This window comes from Diorhabda carinulata, chromosome 6, assembly GCF_026250575.1.
Source record: "Diorhabda carinulata isolate Delta chromosome 6, icDioCari1.1, whole genome shotgun sequence".
Classification (NCBI taxonomy): domain Eukaryota; kingdom Metazoa; phylum Arthropoda; class Insecta; order Coleoptera; family Chrysomelidae; genus Diorhabda; species Diorhabda carinulata.
In genome coordinates this window covers 12772745-12791250 of record NC_079465.1, presented here as the reverse complement: position 1 = coordinate 12791250, position 18506 = coordinate 12772745, and the positions used below count along the sequence as shown (strand labels likewise).

The window sequence follows — 18506 nt, the reverse complement described above, 5'->3', positions numbered from 1 at the left end:
ATGCTTAATACCCTTGGTGATCAATGTCCTTCGTATGCGACCGTGAAAAATTGGACTGCAAGCTTCAAAAGAGGTAAATTTTCCATTGAAGATAATGGCCGATCGGGAAGGCCAGTTTCTGTGTCAGTCCCCGAAAATATCGATGCATTCATGACTTTATCAGACCGTCGAATTGGGCTAAAACCGATATCTGAAGCACTAAATATTTCATACGAACGCGTTCATCATATATTTCACGTCAATTTGGACGTGAGAAAAATTGCTGCAAAATGGATCCCCAAATTTTTGAATGTTGACCAAAAGCGAGCAAGGGTAGAAGCATCGCGTTCGATCTCGATTTGAAAACGACGTAGACTTCTTAAACCTAGTTGTTTCTATGGATGAGACTTGGGTACATTTCTACGATCCAGAAACAAAGCAACAATCGATGGAATGGCTACACTCTGGTTCTCCAAGACCTAAGAAGTTTCGTGTCCAAAAATCTGCTGGAAAAGTTCTTGCTTCAGTTTTTTGGGATTGTCATGGAGTAATCATGATTGATTTTTTGGATAAGGGTAGAACAATAACTGGAGATTACTATTTGACATTACTGACCACTCTACGGGAAAAAATTAAAGAGAAAAGACGCGGAAAGCTAATCAAATGTGTTTTGTTATTGAAGGACAATGCCCCTGTACACATATCTCATGTTGTCATGCAAAAAATTCATAATTTAAGGTTTGAATTACTAGCACACCCCCTTTATTCACCAGATTTGGCTCTGTCTGACTATCATCTCTTTCCTCAACTGAGAAAAAGCTTAAAAGGTTGTAAATTTTTTTCAAACGAGAAGGTAATAAAAGCTGTGGAGGTCTGGTTTGCAGAGCAAGGAGAAACTTTTTTTTGAAAGGTCTAGAGGCGTTGCAGGTTCACTATAATACATGTATCTAGCTAAGAGGAGAATATGTAGAGAAATAAAATATTTTGACATTGAAATTTTGTTTCATTCTATAGTAGGCTAAGAATTTTTCAATATATATAAGCTTTAAGCCTGCAATTTGAACAATTAAAAAATCGCATACATTCCTAATACTTTTTCAACATAGTTGAATACAATAGTAAAGATTGTTTGAATCGATATCGGGTGATAATCTACCGTAAATTGCAGTTATCCCTAGATTTTCCACTCATATTTAACGGATTAGTCAGCAGATGTCTCTCAAATAGGCTTTTCCGAGTATTTTCACATTCGTGACGTCACCGTGCCAGGTCCTCAAACTAGAATCAATTGAGTCGCGCGCACATTGATCATAATGACCTAAATGTAACTATGCCGCCATTCTAAGATACCTTTCGTGTCCGTCCTTTCAGTTAATATTCTAAAAAAAGACACTTGAAGAAGAGGGTAAGTACAACAAAATTTCTATTACTTGTTGCTTCAATTGCTTTTCAATTTACGACATTAATTTTAATCCAATGTTAGATGGTAATTTTCTCAAACAGATGATAGTGTAAGTTTTTTATACATAGACTTCTGTCACTTATAAGAGTGAGAATAGAATTTTTTGGACATCTAATAATATGCTTTATGGAATTGCGAATGAAAGTTCACATGAGATCTGAAAAGCTTAAGTGAAATTTGGGGGATTCTTTGCTTAAAGTCATTCAATATTGATAATTACATTGAATTAATGATTTCTCTTTGGTTACTAAATTTCATAAGAATATGTATAGTCAAAAAGAAAAATTCGTGACAAATTTAAATTGATTGAATTGAGAAACATCAGTTTAGAGAATAAAATGACATATGAATCAATGATCTTATCGTCTTTACGATTTACGGGTAGGTATTTATAGCCAATGAAAAAGTGATACAATTGTTACATGATATTCATTATCAGGATAAATTGTATATGTTTTATGAATGCTATAGAAATGTACTTAAGCTGTATTTCCATCCAGATTTTATGATTATATGACAATTTCAGAATGACGCATCTAACGTGAAAAGTATTCTATAGGATATCATTAAAATCGTCTCTATCATTATTATATTTTGCTAATATAAAGGGTGCTTACCTCAAAGTGACTTACATACATCCATCATCACCTAATTAATTCGTATTTTTTCCTCTCTTTTTCTTACAAATGTAAGCCCTGAAAATGAGCTGTCCTTAGAGAGTCTAGGGCTTCCTCCATTAGCTCTGGTGTAAAATCTCCTGTATTTTATTCACTCTATCCCTGGCCGCTTTGTAATCCATTATTTTCACATGTTTGAATCACCTCTGTCGGTTTTCTTGATTATTTTTTATGGTCTAATTTTTTATCTGTATGTTTAATTTTGACTAAGGTGTAATCTGGTTTTACGGACGTAGATAATTTCTGTTACTTCCGATCTTAAACTCTGTTTTGCAATTTTAGTTAATATTTGTGAACAGTATATTAATATTAGTATGAATTGTTGTATGGTTCCAATTTAATATCCTAATTTTTTAGAAAGGTTGCTTCCATGTTACTAGGAAGTTTTCTAGTATGAATAGATCTCTCAATAATTTCTTTAACGAATTTCTCATTTCCTCTATTCTAATAATCTATTTTCTAGTGGTGTGGGTTCTAGGGTCGTGCGAGTTTTGCTTTTTTTGTGTTAATAATTTCTTCTCTATGTTATTATACATAGAATATTTTGTCAGTACTTTTTTATAGGTTCCAAGATTTTTATTGAAACTTTTGTCATTCTCTGCGAATAATATCACTATCTAGATTTTCATCTTGTTTCTGTTAATTTTATGTCTGATATTATCATATATAACAGTAGGCTTAGTATACAATTCCACCTTACCGTATTGGCAGTTTAGAACATCGAACAAGATACGATAGTTACAATTTCTGGTGTTGACTCATGATATTTATGATTATATTCTGGTATACTTCTTTTCAAACGAAAGTATATATGCTCTCCATATTTTATCTATGATAAATTTTCTCTTCTTTATATCTCAAGTTTTGTCTTCTCGATACAAAAAATCTTTCAAATATTCTTACCACCTTTCCATGATTTGATCACCCATAATTATTATACGATTTTACACATCTTGTTCTTAACTGCTGTATACTTTTTGTCATAATAACTTTGAATGGTTTTTTTAGTTCCCTTCTCTAAATATCTACTTGACATCTCTTTCATCCTTTAATATTCACAGTAGCAAATATTCCTTTTTCCTATATTTTTTTCATGTCATTTATTTCCATTATCTGATTTTGGATGTTTCTCATCATCAATCTGTGAGATCCAGTAATGTTTTGGGAATTCATCCAATCATTTGTGGAATTCTCTTCTTGTTATTTATGGGCACAGTTTATCTAAGGTTTTGTGGTTGTATCATTTTATATTATTATTGACTATTTTTTGATAATTACCACTTATTTTTCATTTGTTTTTTCAGTTATCCTCATTTTTAATACAAAATGATTGCTGCCTCTCATTGCCTTTTTATAGTTAATTTCGCTATACCTTGTACAAAATTTTCTGGATAACTTACAATATGTGTTTGCTTCTAGTTAGAGAGAATATGTATGATGTGTTCACCATCTACGTTTTTCGTGACTTCTTCTCCTCTTCTCACACTCATACACTTTCTATTCTTTCTGTTCCGTTCATAGTATAATGTAATTTTTGAATTTATGTATAAATATTGATGATGGTAATGTCAGTAATTAAGTTATGTCAGTAACAGAAGTCTGAACACACCATCATTCACAATTAAACTGTCTAACGTGGGTTTCGATAACCAAGTTATTGTCTTCAGGGACTGAAGGTGAACTAAAACTCATTAATTTGTACTACCTAACCAAATTACCAGCAATAAATCTCTCGCAGCGAAAAATCATACCGGCAAGAATTTTCATATTTATCCCCCGTAATAAAGTATACAGTGGACTGCGAGGAATACCGCCTTTTGTCCACATTCAAACTATATATATATATATATATATATATATATATATATATATATATATTTACAATCACAATACTAGCGTTTTGTCCGTGCGTTTGTCCATTCGTCTGCAGCAGCGATATATCCTCATAGAAAGCATGTAGCAATCTCGGGTTTTTTGTATTTAATTCCTGTAATGTTGTAGATGTAAAGAAACAAAAGAAATGTTAGGAATTATTAGGAAAAAAATTAATTAAATCAACCAAAATATGATCTCATTGATTTCATTAGCCAAATGATCTTAAATCATATGAATTCACGTGAATCGACAACTATTAACGTCAATACACATCATCAGACATCGATCATCGATCAACATCAAATGACACCGGATGTCAATTGGCTTCAATTCAAGTCATTTGTGCTCATTTTTCATTTCATAAACTAATGATTATCATATTTTATCCTCACGATTACCCAACAATTGTTTAATGAATTATTGGATTAGTGAACTAATTTAAAACCCACTCTGTTGAATATTCCTTCCAATCTCTTTGTATGATTGAAAGCTACCGGAGTAAATTTTTCTTATTTTTCATTTTGAGTTTGGAAAAAATACTAAATTTGAAAAACAGTGTTATATATGAAATTAGCTGTGGTGATTGTGATGGAAAGTATGTTGGGCAGACTAACGTTAATGTCTGGTTTAAAGAGCACATAGCTCATTTAAAATATGGACTGTACGAACTGACCGATATGATGATATAGATATTAATATAAACTTGTTAAAAAATATATCCAATAATAAATTGTTGGATTCATTTGAGGCATTGAAATCGGTAAATGTAAGAACAGCGTTTTTTTTGTTTGTTTAATAGGGGCAAATGGCCTATTCCTTACAGACCACTATATAGTGTATTTTATCTACGAACATTTTCCACGTCTGATTTTGCAGATCTATAATTCTGTCGAAACTAACATATTAAAAAGTGAATTGTACTTGTCACCTTCACGCACCTCACTGAGATATTAGTTATCAGTTTTTTTAAAGCCAGATTCTGTACTATTGTGTTAGAATAAGTCTTCATCTGATACACAATCGAAAATCATCTCATAAATAAAATCGTGATATATACTGGAAATATTTCAGAAGTATTCAGTTAAATCAACAATTTCGAACAATACTTCAAATGAAAATTAAAATCTGTGAATCTTGTATATATATATATATATATATATATATATATATATATATATATATATATATACAATTTGAAGCAATATGTAGCACTACATCACCATGTTTTTGAATCTTGTATTGTTTTATGACTTTTAAGAATGAAAATCCGTCAATCTCAATAATGAATGAAAATACTAATTACAATCACAATAATTTTGACACGAAGAATAAAAATTTTAACTCTTCTTGTCTCATAGAGTCATGCAAGTTTTGAGGAAAAAGAAGAGTAGAAATGTATGAAATTGCTAGTGCCACTTGAAGCATTTGAATGTATTAAGTTTGATTTTTTTTAATTGATCTGCATTTATTTCTGGTGTTTTCATGCATTGATGTTGAATTATTGTGTGATGTAGTGGATAAAAATAACGATAATATATATAAATATATATATAAATATATATATATATATATATATATATATATATATATATATATTTATTGTTAAAATTGAAAAAAAGATAATAAAGAAATCTACATTAGCAGTTCGCCTGGTAAAAAATTATTATGTTGATGATGACTAATTTTTAAATTTGTTTGATCACCGTCAGAATGCTTCACATCTCACCCTTTTCCAAATACTACAGAAAACAATCAAGCGGTACCAATGTCTTCTTCTTCTTCAGCTTTCTTTCACTCGTTGTATCAATTTAGTATCTTGTAACTTTGATTAACCAATTTTTAATCGTTTCTCATCCACGCCTACAGCGACAATATCTTTTATCCATTTTTTGCTAGTTCTTACTACTCTTCATTTTAACTCTAGAGGTTTGTAATGTTATCACGTACGATCATTTTGATGTAAATTGTTTTATATCCAAATAAATAATTTTTCACTTTACTGAAAATGCCACAATGTTTATGTAATTTACATATTTAAAAGAAACGAATAATGTTCTATGTAATATTTATTTGAAAATAAATTAAAATTACAAAATTTATCATATAGAGCAGCCACATGCTAGCAGACGATATGTTTATTGATTGGTTGTATCATCGATTACACAGAACAATTCATTAGTCAGCTGATTGTCTTTGCAAAAAAATTTAAATTAGCGCTTGCAGCGTCAACTACCATGTCTAAGAAGTAAACAAAACTCGGTTTCAGATCTCCCATTTGAGTGTCACACCTTGCTTTGGCTTCTCCGACTCGAGTCTCTCAACGCTTCCCTGTTGTCATCTTCAGCAAACTGTAGTTAACAGCGCGTGCTTTTAACAGTTACATGGTTTTATTGTATTTCTAGAAAGTATACACTCTGTTAAAGATATTATTTGATATTCGTTTTTTTATCCATCATGTCAAATAGTAAGAGAAGAAAATTAGGTGATGAAAACAGAACATTTAATGTGGAATGGGAGTTAGATTTTTTCGTTACTGCTGAGAAAGATAAAATGATGTGTTTGTTGTGCAATACTTGACTTATAAAGAACATAAATATTTCGCTTTAGAAGATGAATCACGAAAAGCTGCACTTCAAAAGTTGAAAAATGAGAAGCATCATCAGCAGGCATCTTTTAGTGCCTTTGTAAATCGAAATTCCGCTGTAGTTGCTGTTACGTATAAAATAACACATATACTTGGAAAAAGGGGCAAACCATTTAGTGATATTGAAATAATTAAAGAATGTATTGTTGAAACAGTGAGTATGTTAGATCCAAGAAACGTCGACAGCACGAATTAGCGCAAAATGTAACAGAGCAACTTCATACAATTATACAAAATGAAGATATTTAGTTTTAAATTGCTTTAGATGAAAGCACTGATAAAATAGTTTTATATTTTATTATTGCTATGACTAAAGATTTTCAATGTTACTTGCGTTGGGTACACAATTGAATGTCAGTGATTTAGTCAGTGTCTGCACCGATGGCGCACCTTCCATGAGAGGCAAAAAAGAAGGATTCGTTGCTTTGTTGAAAAAGGAAAACTTAAACTTGAAAAAATTGATATCATTTCACTGCATTTTGTATCAGCAAAATCTACCATTTTGCAAGACACTCTGAATAGAACCATTGCCATTGTCAAATATATTCGCGTAAATGCAATGCGTCATCGTGAATTTCGGCAGATGCTCTCTTTAGATGAGGAAACGTATAGTGTTGACTTACCATACTACTGCAAGGTTTGCTGGTTTTCAATAGGTCAAGTTTTGATAAAAGTTTTGTCTTTACGACGACAAATTTTAAACTTTTATCAAGAATAAGGAAAACAATGTGATCTATCAGATGAAGTATTTCTCAGAAACTTTGCATTTTTTAAATATTTGTCTGCAAGGTGAAATGTGGCAAAAGATCCAAGCGTTTAGAAAAAAATTATCATTTTTCAAAACATTGCTTTGTCGATCGGAAATATCTGCACAACACTTCCCGGTGCTTGCTAAAATGTTAAATAAGCAGAACTGTGAAAATAAAATATTCGATGAATATGAAGGTGTCTTGGATTGTTTAATAGAGGAGTATACTAATAGATCTTCTGATTTTGACGAAAACACTCCTGCTATGAAACTGGCATTTGAACCACATTTAATAGATAAATCCGAGGCTCCTGCAAACGGAGTTAATTTATTTAGGGGAAGATAGTATCATCAAATTCCTTTTTAACGCTAAAAAGGATCCCATAGAAATCTGGAAAAATGCTGTTGAATATCCATGCCTTCGAGAACATGCTCGCCGTTTAATTTCCTGCTTCGGAAGTACCTACTGTTGCGCGACAACATTTTCTCTCATGTCAAAAATAAAAACAAATTTAAGAAAGCACATTACAGATGCACATTAAGAGGATCAATTAAAGCTGTGTGTTACGAAGCTTGATCCATATATACAATTTCTCTCAAAACAAAAAACAAAGCCAAATGAATCACTAACTTAGTGAATAAAAAAATATTTTTTATCGTAATTTTTTATAATATTTTTATATTATTTTATATTGAAAATTTTGTAGTATTATATTTTATATTTTCTATATAATGCAATAAATTGTTAAATCTATAGAAAAACTATGATAATTTCACAAAAGTCACTTTCTTAGGTCAATCAGCTTATACGGCCTCTCTTATTGCTGCCTAATTTAAATGTGGCCTCTAATGGTAAAAAGGTTCCCCACCTCTGCCTAGTCCGTTAATATGCCTTGGTATTTGTTTTTCAAGCTAATACATTATATATATATATATATATATATATATATATATATATATATATATATATATATATATATATATGTTTATAAAGCTGAAATTCATGGAAACACATTTATATTGTTCGACTTATTTCTGTAGTATATATGAATATTTTCTTCGTTTTGGATGTTATTTTTGTTGTATCAAGATTCACTGTGAACCTATATTTTTTCCGTTTCAATGAAGTAATTTTTAATAAATGCTGCAAATCATGGATATTGGTGCTTATCAATACAATATAATTACCAAATATTAAATAATTTAGTTAAGCTCCATCGATTTTTAGGCATTTTTATCTTATGCTATATTTTGAGATACATTTTCCAAGACCAGAGTTGGATAGCTTAGGTGATAGGTGATATCATGCTTGACATCTTTATTCACATTATTCTTTTCGACAGTGGTATTAGACTCTCAATCGAAAGTACTAATAGACTGAAGTAATTTTAAATGTATTGGTAACCGTTTAGATTTAGATTAAAAACATAGAATGAAAATTCTGGCGACCAAATTTTTCTCATTTGTTTGTTTCTAATTACCCATAACAACCAAATTTTTGATCCATAAAATCAATAGAAACATTAAAAATACTCAAAATGGTGTATCTCTAATGTTTTATTTCAAGTATTTCCGGAATGTTGAAGATCTTAAGTTATCTATTTGCCCGTACTTACACTCCCAAGAGTTCATTCCTGAACGTATATCTAAAATTAGAAGGGTCGACAGAAAATAGTATTTGTTAAACTATGGATCGCTAGGACACTGGTATAAATTGTATAAGACATCCATTTAAAATCTAATTAAGTTTTTTCATTACCTAAACATTAAAAGAAAATGTACCTATCAATGTTCTCCACTAACAAACGTGTGCTTTTTTAATTTCTGTTTCAATTGCAAGCTTATATTTAAAGTATATTTGTTGCTTCATCATTCACTTGGAGCAACTCCACATTTTATGAATATCTTAATATTTCAGTACTTTTTACAAACAACGTTTGTCATTCATTTTACAATTTATAACTTTGGAAACGACGTCTCTTCATTTGTTCACAGAGAAATAGCAATTCCAATTATATTTGACATTAAATCACGATAATCTGATATTCGTGCTATTCACGACATGTTATGTTTTTGTAGACAAGTAGGGTGGTTTCTAATATAACGTTCTTGGATTGTATAACATTGAGCTGCCACAAAAGTCTGCAAGAAATAAACAGTGAACTCTGCAATTTTAAATTGATTTCATTAGAAAAATATCTCTTTGAAATGAATGGTTATTTTTTCGCTAGATAATATTTTTACAAAATATGGTTTTATAGTATATCAATGAATTATCCGTGTGGAAAGTTATTAGAGAAGTTGTTGCTATAAAGATTAACCATATAAGCATTCAACTATAGATCGAGAATAATTTGCAAAATAGAGAAGTAATTGGAAGAAGATGCAATTTGCTCGGCTATATTTCTGGATATTGCTATAGCGTTTGATGAAGTACGGGACAACAGTACTCAATAATATGAGTAACTATTGAAGAAGCTTCAATCAACTTACACAAGCCAATTAAAGGTATTTGATATTGATATGAAAAATAACGTATGAAATTTATGTAAGACAAATCAATCCATAATAACTTTACTAACAATATAGTAAATTACTTTCAGTGGAAGCAACACGTGAAAAAGATAACAGAAATAGTGTAAATGCGTATATTGGTTGATTCGAAACAAAATTCTGATCTAAAAAAGAATTTGATACCATGGTCTACAACGACTACCAAAAAAAGCAACACCTAGAAATGTTCTAAAGACGGATATTGAGGAATATTGCTAGTGTATATCGGTAGGTTTGAAGCAACGACCTATATAGAGGTATCCAATTTAAGACTATTCCAGATAAAATTAAGAAAGCCGTCGTAAGATACGAAGATTTTCCAGCCTTGAAGTATTTCAGCTTTTGGACAATTAATACCAGACGCGGAGGCTCTAACGAACTGAGCCGAATAAGCTTGTATAAATGAAAGTGTGAAACAGAGTCAGAGATGTTCTTGTAAAAAGTTAGTGTGAAGAAAAAGTTAGTGCCACGCTTGTATTCACAGGTGACACCTGGATTATAAAATTTAGTTGTAATAAAAATACTAATCACTTACTTTCATTGAACACAAATTTAAAAAATCTGGTACTCATATTTCAAATGCCTCAAATTTGATACTTCGATATTGTAGATGAAATACAGTGGCTAGTGTTATAAGACACCCGAAGATAAGATCAACCTACTCTTATAAGTCTTGGGTTCTCAAAAAGTAAGATAATATACATCACTGTAAAATGGAATACGAGAGCTGCTACTCAAGTTTTGACATATGGCAACACTGATGTGTATATGTCAAATCTGATATTGCCATCATAAGGTTCGACATTTTTAATGGTAAACCTACTCAGACCGTGCTGTCATCCGAGTGCTGTTTGAGTTGTTCACATATACTGGAAACATTAGTCAAAAAATGAAATTAAATCGCGAACACTCTCGTGTGATGTTTTTCTGTGACTTCAAAACAACCGTTCAACTCGCTTCAATTTTTTGTGATGTAGCACCATCTCGAGCTACAGGATAAATTTCGTGAAGGTTTTCCAAAATTGGCTGCTATGCCAGAAAACCTCGATGCTGTGCGATATTGCAAGATCGTCATGTGACATACCGTGAGATTGAGGCATACTTGGGCATTAGGTTTCCTCGCATACATTCAATATTAAATGACTGTCATAAAGATTTGTACCCATTTGATACCGAATAATTGGACAATCACCAAAAAAAACTGTTGGTTGGTGCAAAGAAATCCTAAAAAGATTCAATCACGGTACTTAAAAAGACATCCATAAGAATGTGACAGACGACGAATCAAGAATATATGCATATGAACCCAAAACTAAACAATAATAGACTGTATGGGTGTTTCAAGGTTAGCTAAATTCGACAACCATTGTTCTCGCATAAAGCAAATGGTCGGCTGTTTTTTCGGAATAAATGGGCATACCACCACTGTTCCATTAGAGCCACATAGAACGGTCAATTTTGAATTGTTAGCTAGAAATATTCGGAAAAATCAATCCGGGAAACCAAGGAAAGACAAATATTTCCCCACCACGACAATGCGAGCTCTCACACATAGGTCAAACAAAAATGCTTTTGAACAGTCAAAACAAAGAATTGATATTTGGCATCCAATGATTTCTACTACCGCAGATCGAACATAAATTTTGAGTTCAATATTTTGCTTCATTGATTGATGCGTTCAAATCACATATTTTGATGGTACCTCACTCGGAAAGAAAAATCGCTTTAACAATTATAAATACATGTTTTTATTTGTCTATATGAAAAATTAAGTAGCAACCCTGGTATTATCAATCATCCATAACCCTTCTCTTGTAACAGTTTAAATTATACATGACATGCTATAAAATTTAGCTTATAACGCATAACTATTTTCAATAGAAATATATAATAATGTCATGTTAGACCTATAATTATTAATTCACTAAAAAACGCTGGAATAACTTTCATATGTTTACTTTCAAGAGCTGTACATTCTCATTATCATCAAGAATCAGACAAAGCCAATAAGTTAATGACTTCGTAGTGTATAACTCCAATAAAATCTAAAGAATTTCAACAAAACATAATTTACTACACAATTTCAACATTAGTGGTTTTGGAATTTTGGAATTTTTGGAATCTCTCGGAAAAGTTATGTTATTACAGAATGCTACAAGGATCCTATTATCTTCTACAAAGCATATATATTGAATCAATTCTCGATTATAGACGCACTCTTTATAGAACAACATTTTCGGGATGAATACTTATGATCCTACCAACAAATATGAGGCCAAAGAGCTTTCACTCATCAAATACCTTCCGTTTGAGGAAATTATAATTACCTTTATAATTGAAATACAATTTTTATTAGAAAATGGGATATTTCAAAGACATATCATGTTTCCATAGCACTGAAATCCGTATTTGTTGCAAACTTAATAAGATATCTTCCACTGTCTCCACAGAACCAACTAGAATTATCAAAGCTCTTGAATTCGTTGAATGATATTGTTGTAAAAAATATTTCAAATTATCGCATTCCTTCTCAGTGCTTACAAGAATTAGTATTGTAACGATTCTCGTGTAAAAATATTCGTGCATAAAATTATGTAACTTAATTTCACACTTAAAATTTTATTACTCCACATATTCTAATAATTGAAACACTATGAACACTGTAACAACTTACACTGAATGACCGCATTTCTTCAGTATCCAACTAACTGCTATGCTGTAAGATCCTGCCTTATGTATGGTCTTGCAATAGTTCTAGAACATGGTAGAAACTTTCTAAAGTGACTATTAATGGATAACTTCTGTCCAGTTACAGTTAACTTCGTTGGAAATATCATATTCTAGTTCATTGCTACCGAGTAATATATGGAGCCAACTGCCATCTTTAATAATTTCCATTACATTAAATTATGATCGGTGTCCTTAAATGGCGTGCGGCTATGTACCCTTCTTACTATAGCTATCATTATATTACTGACTTCGATAGATGGCGCGCAATGTCGATCCGTCACAGTATTTTTCAAGCGTTGAACTGAAAGTTAATAAGAAATTCTAGAGAATATTCTATATCAATTTTTTTTGCTTAGAAGCGCAAATATTAAACTATGTCATAATGAACAAGTAGACAAATTAGCAAAAGAAGCCCTGAAAAACGGTTTCCTAATCAATAACAAAATAATAAGACACTAGATTGTACGGTAATTTCCAATTAAACAAATGTAATATAGTCACTATTAGTACACTGAGCTCGAATATGCCGAGTTTCCTTGTATTTAAATAAATGAATATATTGGCTTGTTACTTTTGTCAAAGTTGTAACCTTCACTTGGAACAAGTACTTTTTTAATATAAGAACTATTCCCTGTACAGGGAAAATGTATAGAGAGCTAACAAAAATTGATGTTCCAAGTTCTGTCAACTTTTTGAAATCACTGGTATAAGATTCTGTTTCATAAAATTTTTCCAACTTAAACTATATTAATTGGCTTCGACTCTTCGACTACTTAATGTAAATTATTATTTCTTACAGTGCTGTACAACTCTGAGAGACTTCGTGAGTGATGTGATACGTAGATCCAACCAAACTTGATAATAACATGCATGTTGGCTTGGAATTTTATTTTAGCATTTGGTTTTTCCGGTGCAGTTTAAACTATATTTAATAATAGCAATAAAAAAACTGCAGAATATTCTTGTTCAATGTTCAATTCAGTTCACCTAAGGGAATAATTAGAACATTATAGATAAACATATTGAAAAAAATTTAAAATTTCTACACTACGTTATTACTAACAATCTTTGAATTATGGTGAATATACCCATATTATTTTTACGCAATATTACAAAAAAAATGTTGCTGAATGCTGGAACATACTAAATCCTTGTATTAAAAAGCCAAATCAATTTGAACCAAAACTAATATAACATTTAAATGGTTAAGTAGCATGAAGAAAATAATGAATAAGCATTCGTATAACGGTAAGAATACAAATTGAAGAGCTTATAATCTTCAACCTAAAGAAAAATTGCACATTTTAAGTATGGCAGGATAAGCATGAGTCAGAAGCCCCTCGGAAAGTTATAATAATAATTTTTTATCATGAAATCACCTTCTTAAGAGAAATATTCTCCTGCGTGTGGTGTCATAACTTAGTTTAAAAAAGAATAAGTAGAATTTTGGAAAAAAGTATTATACAAAATATTTTTAAGTCTTCGTAGTGATTTACATAATGAAATATTGCAAACAGAAATTTCACATATTTTAAGAGACACTGGAAAGATTTTTTTGTAAATGAACCTCATTATGCTCTATAACGTATATTTTTTCCTAAGTTTTTGACAGGGAAGAACAGTGTTAAATATATTATAACTATTTATATGGGATAGGGGAAAAAGGGACGAAAAGCGTCTTTAAGAAGAAATTTTTACATTTGATTTATATTCTATCTGTCATAGTGAGGCTAAGCAAGTACTTTTCTTAATTTTTTTAATGTTTTGAAAAAATATATGAGAAATAGAAAATACTACATTGTATTAATAATAATATAATGAAAACAATAAATCATTTTCACTATATTCTTCAGTTGTGACTGTCTATTTCATAATATGTTTTAAATATAAAATTTCACCTAACCTAACCAAACCATAAAAAAATTCTTTACAAATAAAACAAAATAAAAAAAACATTTCAATTCCAAAGTATCTCGTTTACCCATATTAACTGTATAGGATTAAATATGCAATAGTAAGGAGGTGGTCTGAGATAAGTATGACCCTGTTCTTTGCACAGCTAATATAATAAATTTCCTCTAAATTTAGACCTTTAATAACAGTAAGCAATTCTTTGTTTGTTGCGCCTTCTTTACGATAGCTGACAGGAATAGGAATAGAACATAGCCCATTCAAATAGCAATTTTTACTGTTGTCAACCGAACCGAAAATTACTACATCCTGTCAAACCATCTTTCATCTAGATAAATTATGTGTCCATTAGAACTTTAGTAGTATTTTATCTGACGCAAATAATCTTGTTGCCATCAAACTATCATTGACGATTTGGTCATTGCCATCCGTTTAATCAGTTTTTTTGTATTTAGAACCACATGCTGACAAAACTTGACGCAATGTTTCTTATCTGGTATAATTGTATTTTGGTCAACTGATTTCAGTTTTTCTTCACATGTTTTTCGGTTCTGTGCACAGCAACCCCTGTCGTGACTACTCGATAAATTGAACATTTATTAACTCTAGTTAATTAAGCAATTCTTATTATGATTTCATTATCAGATTGCTGAATATATCCCTTTTATAAACATTCGAATATATGCTATCTTCATTCTTACTACACTGTGCAATTTCATTGTCTTCATTCGTCAATGGTCTGAAGAACGCCATATTTCCATTTATTTAAAAAAATGTATTAATTAAATTAAAATCACCAAGCCACGCTAATGCTTATCCCAGAAAAATTTGTTGGTTTTTCTAACACATTATGACATAATGTTATATCTTTTGCTGTCATTGAAATTTTTTTTTACTTTTCACTTTCAATACAAATCTGTCACATTCAACAAATTGGGGATTTGTCTCATTTTGATTCACTATAAAATACAGAAGAAATATCGTTGTTACTGAATTGTATAACAACAACTTTGAAATTATCTAATTTATTATAAACAAAAAAAGAAAAATTCATCTAGATATAAACTGAGTGAACGAACACACACCGACTTGTCGCATATTACAGCACAAATAGGTTCTCGTAGGAAGCAAATGTGTCGATGAAGTGATAACTAGAAAAACAATAATATGTGTAAAAAACAAAGAATCAAATTCAAATAAACTTGTGGTACCTATCCGAATTCCTTTTTTCACTTTTGATTAGTTATAATTTATGAAAATTACTAATAATATTCATAATTATCAATTATTGTTAATAATTACTGGATTATTTGCTTGGATAGTGTAATTTTTATATAGAAATAGTTGTAATGTATTATTTAACACTCATTACTACCAGGTGAGGTGAGGTTCATTCAAAAAAAAATCGTGCTAGTGTCTCTTAAAATACGTGAAACTTCTGTATTTGAAAACTTAATTTGCGAGATTTAAAAATATCTTGTGTAGTATTTCTTAATGTTTGCAAAAAACCACAGAAAAATTTTATGTTGTAAGAGAAAAAAGAATTTTGATTTTAAAACTTTAAAATTCTACTATTATTTTATTTTCAAAACTAAAGCATGAAGGGGTTTGATAACGTAAGGAAATGTTTCTTTTAAAAAGGTGATTTCATGGTAAAAACATAATTATAACTTTTCCTAGAGGCATCTGACAAATGCTCATCCTGCTATACACATGAGATGAAACAATAAGGGGCTCCTCACCGTTGGTGGTATAACAGTGAATCTCAGAGCGAGTTTTCCTATAGATTACAACTTTATGATACCCAGGAATGTCTCAAATATACCCGTACGATGAAATGGTAGGATCTTATATTCCGAGAAAAGTTTTCTGCAATGTACTTGACTTCTTCTATACGAATTATACAGAAAATAGTCTTCTGAAGAATGACACTCTTTGCATGCTGTTAATACTTACGCCATAGATAGTTACCATAAGGCCATAAAGATAATTATGCTTTGCTTATCCATTAGAAATGTCTACTTATCTATTACTATCGTTAAAGAGGTGTCTCCCATTTTTATCTTCTATATTATCCGCATTAGTTTTTGATTACTTGACAGCGTTAACGGGATTACAATCCCTGATCCGCGAATTCGGAGGTTGACGCCTCAGCCCACTCGGGTAATGAACGCAATTAAATTGGTGGGCTATACTAATCGCATTGTACAAAGAATAGAATAGTAGAACAGTGACAATGTTAAAACCATTTGAGGCAATTTTGCACGCCATCTAGTTACTTTTACGCTCGTTCTTTATAAAAATGACCCGTAGCTTACTGCCATCTGAAATAAACAGCACTATTTTCAACAACTAAATTTTTTTGGAAAGATCCCAACTAAATGTGAAGTTTTCTCTATCTTCGAAATTCGAACCGAAAGTACATTGTTGCGAATTTTACTTTTTATTACTGAAGTAACACAAATTACCTATTCGATAGGAATCTTTACAATAGATAGATAGGGCGTATTTTGAAATATCATGTTTCTAATAATGTTATAGCATGTATTCATCTCGAACCGAAAATAAACTTAATCTCAGTACTAATTATTGTCACCAATTTCAATGTATGAAAAAAAGATTTTTGTAATGAGTTCGTATAGCACTAGCAAATGAAACAAATAATTTTTCATTAATCTGTTAATCACTTAAATTTGGGATAGAAAGAAGGATCCTAGCACAAAGGAATATAAAATATATACACTTTCCTTTGGTGACTGAAATAATATGAATTAGCGATTTCAGAACCTCGGTCATGAATGTATTTTTGAAACATTCATATTTTGATGATATTTTGAACAGGAGAAAAAATAAGTCCTGGCTATTTTGTATGTTTTTTCTAATTTTCAGTTGATATCTGGAATTTATCCATTTTCCCCTTTCTTCCTGGGAAAAATATTTTTGATTTTGTTCTACTTTCGTACTGTATTAATATATTTGAAAAAATCAAAAACAATAACTTGTAAAAAGTTCTAACTATACTAATATTTTAAACATGACGAGATGAAATATACTTAATGTATCATAATACAATATCGAACTGATAATTCAATTAATGACATTGTAGAATTATTCAATTGTGCAATATGTCCTTTCTTGCAGAAATGCCGTCGTCGATAATTGGAACTTACTAAATCTATTTGTTGCTTATAATTCTAAAGATACCTAGATGATAATTTTTTAGCATGAAGGTTCTAACAGGTCAGATTTCGGTTGGGCAATAAATATCTTATGGCATTACCTAATGCTTGGACTTTCAGTTAAATTGTAAACAGACGGATTTAAATATAAATAGAGGAGGATGAGCTAAAATTTTGTATTTTCAATACAATGTGAAGTTATGAAGTAGATTATGAATAAATTGAAATAAATGAATGTGAATAAAAAAAATGTTAGATTTTGGCATAAACGTCAGGAATCATGGATTTTTGCTCTCAGGTAATTGCATCCTTCATATTAGATAACAAAATAAAACACTCAAAGTTTTAGTAAATGAATTTATTAGAAAATATCGAACAGTAATATTAAATAATGTAACAATAATAACTACACTTTTTATGAAATTCTTGATATAAAATTATAATAATTATAGACTGAGCGTTTGAAAAAATTATCAGAAACTACAAGTAGTACGGTCCTGTATATATTCCTTGTGTATTTTACAGCTACAACATTGTTAGTGGGAAATTCGAATGGCCAACAAATTGAGTAAATTTATTGTATTTTTTAAACTTTTTCAAATTCTGAAATTGTTTGTTAAAAAGTATGATAGTGTTGCTTCGGAACATTATTCACATTCTAATATTCTTGTTTTCTGGAAATTATTTTTTTATAACCAATACCCGACCCATTTGGATTATGTGTTATCAAGAAAATATATACAAAGTA

General features: G+C 30.4%; 1 protein-coding gene and 1 long non-coding RNA gene across 8 annotated transcripts in view; one reads left to right on the top strand and one right to left on the bottom strand.

Moving 5' to 3' along the window:
• The first annotated feature begins 1281 nt into the window (after nt 1-1281).
• LOC130894767 (peripheral-type benzodiazepine receptor-associated protein 1) overlaps nt 1282-18506 on the top strand; it is a 225249-nt gene continuing 208024 nt past the window's right edge. For all 7 annotated transcript variants that reach the window (XM_057801753.1, XM_057801752.1, XM_057801750.1 and 4 more), the window contains exon 1: nt 1282-1384. The gene's annotated coding sequence lies outside the window, so the exon portion shown is untranslated. The remainder of the gene's footprint in view (nt 1385-18506) is intronic.
• Nucleotides 6099-16838, bottom strand: LOC130894769 (uncharacterized). The gene is made up of 3 exons (XR_009059383.1): nt 13466-16838; nt 12613-12969; nt 6099-6391 (listed from the first exon to the last, which is right to left on the bottom strand). It is a non-coding gene; the product is annotated as an uncharacterized LOC130894769 (long non-coding RNA).